Raw genomic sequence first — 8,781 nt, forward strand, 5'->3', positions numbered from 1 at the left:
GGTAATCATATATTTTTGAAATGCTAAACCTTAAAAAAAAAAACCAGTCTAATTTATTGATTCCTTATCTAGTTCTTAATTCTTGGGTGCAAAGTATCATGCTGACCAGTGCATTAATGCAAATACAGAAAGTATACATTTTTACATATCCTGATATAAGATATACAAGTAGATCACACATTCATTTTATTAATATAGGATACGAATAAAAGCCTTTGCTCACTCATTCTCCTCTCTCTTGCTATCTCTATTTTCCCTCAATACTCCCTTTTCTGTCTGTCTTACATACATGCACATGCACACATATAACAACTTCAATTTCTATTTGACAAGTTTAATATAAATGTGCTTCTAGAGAGAATCTGTGAAAGGCTGTGATTAGACAATCCCATTTCAACAAGATTGCTGAACAATAATTTAGAGAATAGTTTTTAACCAAACAGGTAGCTCTTAAATGTTTTTAAAAACTGACATATAGCAAGTTAGTTGAGACAATGGTTTTAGATCAGCTTTGAAAGTTTCAGTTCATTACAGTGGAACTGATCTTTAAAATAGTATAAATAGGCTTATCAACAATAGTTTATCTAGTCGTGTGTTCAGGCAAACAGAATAATATGTCTTGAGCTAGTGTGAGAATCTGTTATGAAAGATTTTTCAGATTATAATGAAAATAACTTAATATTTGAATTAGGGTAATGAAGGGGCTTTCCATAATAGATATTAAAATAACAGCTTCAACATATCTAGTATAAACTCTTTCTATCCTATAAAAGGTATTATGCTCAGTGAATAACTACCTTGTTGTTTCAAGTGTTTTATTGGTGATAAGCACTGAGACGGTTTTTCTTTTTATATTTTGTTTTGGAAAACTATTTTCTTACTAATTGCTATACATCTTTTGGAATCCCCTGCTGTGGTTGTCACCTAAAGATAAATTTAGTAATTTGTGAGAAGAAAAGAAAAAGTTGTCATTGCTTAAACCAGTACTTTTTTCCTGAAAAATGTGTTTACTTTTGTCATCTCAACAGGGAGGCATGCTTTGCATGCAAATAGCAGGTGGTTGGGGAGAGTTACTTTGACAACTAATGTCTTGCACTGTCTCAACATCTGTGGACTAATAGAGTGTCTCTGTAGTATGTGATGTTGCTGATAAAATGCAACCACTTTAAGTGGAGTTTTTCAACTAAGTTTCAAGCTGACTTTGAAGGACCATAGAGAAGGGTAGAATGAAAGAATAATTTAAAATAAAGTACATTCTAATTTAGCTGACAATTGACATAAAAGACCTTGAAAAGGCAAGTAATACAACACTGATTTTAAAGACAGAGTAGTTCTCAGTCAGCTTTGCTGGAAATTGTACTATTAACAAAAAGGAAAAGACTGATTTGCCTGAAAATGTTACCGAAGGCAAGCTCGTGTGCCCGATGCACCATGAGCCCAAACTGAAAAAGTTTGGAACTTAGAGCAGAGAAAGGGTTATTGCAGGGCTGAGCAAGGAAGACAGGGTGGCTCACACCCAAGAAAACCCTGAACTCCTCGAAGGGTTTCAGTCAGCAAAGCATATTTAAAGGCCAAGTAAGAGAGGAAGGTCACAGGGTACATGATCTGCTCGTGTACTATTCTCTGATTGGTTGACATGGAGGTAACAGGGAGGTCAACACTATCAACCCCTAGGCAACAGAAGGTCTGGATCATCAAGTAGTTCATTTCTTCCCTTTGGTGGTGGATTTTAGCATCTGAAAAATTCAGGAAATATACACGAGATACTACTATCTGGGTACTTCAGAGAGGAGCTGCAGCAGAGGATATAGGGGAAGGGTCTGTCCATGGAAGGCCCCACAGGGTCCTTCTCGGTAACAAAAAGGGAGAACCGGATAATAAATAAAATAAAAATGAAAATATCCTATAAAAGTATAATGTAAATAATGATGCAAATGATTTTTATAAAATATTATTCACAAAATGCTTCACAGTGATAAAAAACAATCTCTGTATACTCCTATAATTCTCATTTGGAATCATATTTTATTTCCTATATGACACAAAGTTGCATGAATTAAAAATAAAAGGTATGTTAAGTCATTAAGATACTAGATATTTACATTATGAGTGCTTCACACATATTTATTGAGTAGATAATAATTTGGGGTTGTTTTCCATTATATGTATCCAAACAAATTATATCATTTTCCACCTTCATCTGGGTATTCCAATGACATAAGCTTAGTGATCAATGTTCATGCCCTTAGAAAGCAATATTAGACAAAGAATAAAATGTATGTAAACTCCCTAAACTTTTTTTGTTCTCTTTCTTTTCCCTCAGTTATGACTTATTATTAAAGTGTTTTTTACATTTCTAGTCCTGCTTCCTCTCTTTTTTGCTGATTTTTTCTTTGTGTTTCTCCTTCCTCTCTGTGTTCCTGCACCCTGTTATAGTATATTATATCACTCTCACACTCTATTTTTAATTTTTTTATTGTTGCTTCATTGTTTGTAATTTTTTTTTACCATATTGTTGCCTGAGGACAGGGTATGCAGCCTGTTCACCTCCATCCCCATTAGTTAGAACATAAATGAATGAACTGATCAATGAAATTCTCATTTCTGAAAAAAGCAGATGAAAGGATGATTTTTAAAATTAAAAAATGTACAAATAGTCTGGTATCATTAATAAAGTTAATATAAATTTTTAATAAAGTATAGAGTTAAGGAGATTAGTGTTTCTTAAGACTCTTACATGTGATAAGACAGTTTGATATATTCATGTGTTTAATCTCCACACACATACACACACACACATCTTGTGCAATGTGACTTTATACTTATTTTAAAGATATGGATGTTGAGGATTAGAGAATTCTAGTAATTTCCCCAGTCATCTAGCTGCTGAATAATAGATCTGGGACTGGAACCTGTGTTTGCCAGACTTCAAAGCCTCATGCTCTTTCTCTTTGCTAAAAGAATATTTCTCAATTTTGCCAGATTTTAGAAATCATTAAAAACACTGATTCTTGGGCTGAACCTTAGACCAGCTGAATCAAAATTTCTTGGGGAGAGGAGTGTATGGGAATCTGTATTTTTACTTAGAGCCTCAGGTCATTCTTAAATTCAGGAATGTTTATTCATTTAACTGTGTGTCAGTCCATTTTGCGTTTGCTTACCTGGAGTCACAGACACCTAGCCTTGCTCCTCTCTCCACCTTACCAAGAATCTTTTCAGTTAAACTGCTAGTTTTGATTCTTAATACTTGAGAATGAAGGATTATTTTGTTTAAAAATAAACCAAATACTAAGGGACAAGCTACCATCAGCTCTAGAATGAAATTGCCGTTGAACGTTATCTTACCAGTTCCCAAGCAGGAATAAAAAACAAGATTTCCAGTTTAGAAATTACCTTCCAAAAGTAGTAACTCATATTTCCTCTGGGGAGATTAAGGTATCTTTGAAAACAGTAGTAATTACAAAGTTCAGATCAATTCAGAATCTTTCATCATCAGAACTATGTATAAATTAGCTTCCAATCACCTATGACACTGTTTAATACATAAGTTCAAACGTTTTGAGAATTCTTAGTAATCCAGCAGCTCACCTTCATATCTACACCTGAGTGAGCGAAAATTGTTTCATATTAATGAAAATACAAACTTTCTTCACAAAATATCAACATAAATATTCAAAGGCCTTCAGAAAATGAATTATTGCAAATGTCCGTAAAGCTAACGGCAACTTTTCATGCCAAATAATAGATCTGACCACATTCAACAAAATGAGAGAACAATATGAGTTTTTTATACCACACAATCAATTAATAGCCAAGGCTGAGGAAGAACTGTTCTATACAATGGTAACAATTCAAACCATATTTCATTCTGGGGTTTTGTATCCTTTATTAAAGTTGGAAGTGATGCAAGATTTTTCAGTCTCTACTGTTAAAGTTAAATCTTTCTTGAGTGCCTTCCTCTTCCTTCTTTCTATAGTTAGAACCAGGATAATAATTTCATCAATGTCTGAGTCAGTCGACAAGTTCATCTTGCTCTTTGATTATACGTTGTATAATATCTTAGGACTTCAATTAAAACTCTTCTATATCCTTTTCTCATATGATATTCTAGCAGAGAATATTTATCTTTTGATGACCTTTTTGAATACTGCTCTGTGGGCAAATATGGGTGGCAAATATGCCAATTCTAATTTTAAAAACACTGTGATTCTTCAATAATTTAGCTTTGTTAGAAATTATGCTATCAAAATATAAAAGGCTGACAAGTCTTATTATATAGGAACTATACATTATAAAATTATTAAAACTAAATACAGGCCACTAAATTAAAATTAAATCTCTGCCACATAAAAATTGTTTCTAGAAACTTTTTTCCAAAGAATATGTAGACTCAATGTCCATGTAATTTTTAATATCTATCATTTTAAAAGAAAAGAGGAATATTTCACATAAAGTGAGTTTTTTTTAAAGATCTAATGTGAAAACACCAATTTGAATATAGACTTCGAGTCCTACTTACCAAGAAAATCCAAGAGCCATAAAAACCTGTCCATAGGACTGATCCTGTTTTGACTCCATAAATAAGAATTGGATATGGAACAAACTGTACAATTTTGATGCAGATTTATGTATTTTAATAATGCTACCAATATCAGATTAAGTAAGAGAAGCCTTATGACACGCAAAGTAAAGCTTATTTCTACATCCTTCTTTTATTTACACCTGGGTAACTTGATGGGTTTTTTGTATGAATTACATGCATGACCTATAAGAAAGAAGAAAAAAGCCTCTTCTGTTTTATTTTATAACATATTTTAAAACACCTTGTTGGTAGAGCAGTGACTGGGATTGTAGCTATCCATCTTTAAGGGCTAGGAGTAGGGTAATTTATTCCTCGCCTGTCTCTACATTTTCAGAAGGCTTAGCAGATGTCCCTGGGATAAGGAGTTAATTATTGGAGTTAAACAGTCTTTCTTCAACTTTAACAGTGTCAGTGAAAGAAAGGTCCCTTTGAACAATGTTGCTGCACTTTTTGCAAATTCAGATTTAAAGACAGACTCAATTATGTTTTACAAGAACCTTTTTATATGGTTCAACATGATAAATGTCTCATTGAATTTATGCGGTGAATGAATAATCATTTACTATGGCATAAAATCTATATAAACAATACATTTCCCTTCTTACATTGATTTTTATTTGTATCAAAACTAAAATCAGTTCCAAACTACAGAAATACCCAAACCCACATGCTTCCAAACAACAAAGGATGAAGGAACCAAACATCACAGCTCCTGAGTGTATGAAGCAAACATTAACAGAATTGAAGGAAGAAATACCTCTACAGTAGAAAGAAATTTCAATACTCCATTTTGTTTTTTAAAAGTTTTTTCCAGTTAAATTAATGATTGACAAATAAAAATTGAATGTATGTAAGAAGGAAAAGGTGATATTTTAAAACATGTATACATTGTGAAATGATTACCACAATTATGCTAACATATCCGTCACTTCACATAGTTACTGTATTTTTTTGTGTGGTGAGAACTTTTGAGATCTCTTAGCAAATTTCAAGTATACAACATTATTATAAACTATAGTTATCATAATGTACATTAGATCCCCAGAATTTATTCATCTTATAACTGAAAGTTTGTACCCTTTGACCAATATCTTCCTTTCTCCCCCTACTCTCCAAACTTTGGTAACCACCATTCTACAATCTGTTACTATGAGCTTGAGATTTTTTTTTTTTCTTTAGATTCTGCATATTAGTGGCATAGTGAGATTCGTGAGATATTTGCCTTTCTGTTTCTGGCTTATCACTTAGCATACTGTCCACCAGTTTCTTCCATGTTGTCACAAATGGCAGAATTTTCTTCTTTTTAAAGGCTGGGTAATATTGCTCTGTGTGTGTGTGTGTGTGTGTGTGTGTGTGTGTGTGTATGTTTATCACATTTTCTTTATCCATTCATCTGTCAATGTATCTTTAGGTTGTTTCTGTACCTTGGCTACTATGAATAATATTTCAATGAAAGTAAGTTGTGCAGATATATATTTAAAGTGTAGACTTTATTTCCCTTGGATGTACACCCAGAAGTGGGAATGCTGGACCATATGGCATTTCTGTTTTTAATTTTTTGAGGCATCTCCATATTGTTGTCCATGGTGGCTATATGATTTACATTCCCACCAACAGTGTACGAGGGTTCTCTTTTCTCCACATTCTTTCAAACTGTAGTTATCTTTTGACTTTTTATGATAGTCCACTTAACAAATGTGAAGTGATAAACTCATTATGGTTTTGATTTGCATTTCCTTAATGATTAGTGATGTTGACCATATGTTCAGGTACATGCTGGTCATTTGTATGTCTTCTTTGGAAAAAAAAAGGTATTTTCAGTTCCTCTGTACAATTTTTAACCAGATTGTTTGTGGGGCTTTTTTTCTATTGAGTAGTGTGAGTTACTTTTAATTTTGAGTATTTCTCCTTTACCATATATATGGTTTGCGAATATTTACTCCTATCCATAAGTTGCATTTTCACTTTTTTTTTGTTTGTTTCTTTTGCTGTACAGAACCTTTTTGGGTTGGTGTAGTCCTACACTTGTTTATTTTATCTTTTATTGCCTGTGTTTTGATATCAAACCCAAAAAAAGAACATTGCAAAAATCAATGTCAAAGAGCTTTTCCTCTGTTTTCTTCCAGGAGTTGTATGGCTTTTTGTTTTCTCTTTGTCTTTAATCCATTTTGAGTTGATTATTGTGCATGTTGTAAGATAGAGGTCCAGATTCATTCTTTTGCATGTAGATATAGAATTTTCCCAGTGTAATTTATTAAAGAGACTACTCTTTCTCCATTATAAATTATCAACATCTTTGTTGAAAATTAATTGACCATATATGTGTGCATTTATTTCTGGGCCCCTTACTCCATTCCATTTCTGTATCTTTGTTTTTATGCCAATACCATAGTGTTTGGATTACTCTAGCTTTGTCATATAATTTGAAATCATGTAGTGTGATGCATACAGCTTTGTTCTTGCTCAAATTTGCTTTAGCTATTCAAGGTCTTCTGAGGTTCCATTATAATTTTTAAGATTTTTTTTTCTATTTCTGTGAAAAATGCCATTGAAAATTTGCATTGAATCTCTAGATCACTTTGGGTAGAGCTAATATTTTAAAAATGATAATTCATCCAACCCATGAACATCATATATCTTTCCATTTATTTGTGTCTTTTTCAATTTCTTTTATAAACATTTTATAGTTTTCAGTGTACAGATCTTTCATTTCCTTTGTAAAGTTTGTTCTTATTTTGTTTAATTCTTTTTGATAGTATGGTAAATGGAACAGTTTTCTTAATTACTTTTTCAGGTAGTTCATTGTTGTGTATAGAAATGAAAATGATTTTGTACTTTGATTTTGTATCCTACAACTTTACTGAATTCATTTACTAGTTTTAACCGTTTTTTTTGATAGAGGGTTTTCTATATGTAAATTCATGTCATTTACAAACAGAGAAAATTTTGCTGCTTCTTTTCCAATTTGGATACCTTTCATTTATTTTTTCTTGGTGAAATGCTTTAGATAGGACTACCAGTACTACATTGAATAGAAGTAAAGAGAGACGATACCTTTGTTTTGTTTCTTATCTTAGAAGGAAAACTGTTTTTCTTCTGTTGTTAGCTGTGGGTTTGACATAGACTGCCTTTATTATGTTGAGGTACATTTCATCATTAACCACGTTGTTGAAAATCTCTTATAAGAATGAATGAATTTTTTTATATCTATTGAGATGATTGATTTTTAGCCTTCATTTTGTCAACATGGTGTATCACATTTATCTATTTGTGTATATTGAGTGATTCTTACATCTCAAGGATGAATCCACCTTGATCATGGCATATGGTCCTTTTTGTGTACTATTGAATTTGGTTTTCTAATATTTTGTTAAAGATTTTTGTGTCCATGTTCATAAAGGGATATTGACTTGTAATTTTTTTTTTCTTGTAGTGTTTTTGTCTGGCTTTGGTATCAGGGTAATTCTGGCCTAATAAAATGAGTTTAATAATGTTCTTTCCTCTTTAGTATTTTGTAAAAGTTTGAGAAGGATTGCTATTAGTTTTTTTTTTTTAAATATATGGCAGTCTTTCATGATTCTTTGTAGTCCTGTGGGATCAACGGTAGTGACTTCTCTTTTGTTTCTGATTTTATTCATTTGAGTTTTCTCTTTTTTATTAATATAATTAAAGGTTTGTCAATTGAGTTTATCTTTAAAACAAAAAAACCCCCTGCATTCCTTTGACATTTTTTTGTTGTTTTACTAGTCTGTGTTTAATTTATTTCTGCTCTGATCTTTATTATTTCTTTTCCTCTGCTAAGTTTAAGCTTAATTTGTTCTTCTTTTTCCAGTTTGTTGGAGTTTATAGATTGTTTACTTGAAACATGTTTTCTTATAGCTGTAATTTTCTGTTTTAGAACTACTTTTGCTGTAAATCATAAGTTTCGCTGTGTTGTGCTTGTACTTTTGTTTGTCTTGAGTGTTTTTCCCCTTTTCTTTCTTGTCGGTTGTTCATTGATTGTTCAAGAGCAAGTTGTTTGAACTCTACATATTTATGAATTTTCTTTTTTTTCTCCTGTTACTGATTTACAGTGTCATATCATTGTAGTTGGAAAAGATACTTGAGATAATTTCAATCTTCTTAAATTTGTTAAGACTTTTTTTTGTGACCTATCATATAATCTGTCCTGAAGACTATTCCATGTGCACTGAGAAGAA

This window comes from Camelus ferus, chromosome X (assembly GCF_009834535.1).
Source record: "Camelus ferus isolate YT-003-E chromosome X, BCGSAC_Cfer_1.0, whole genome shotgun sequence".
Taxonomy (NCBI): domain Eukaryota; kingdom Metazoa; phylum Chordata; class Mammalia; order Artiodactyla; family Camelidae; genus Camelus; species Camelus ferus.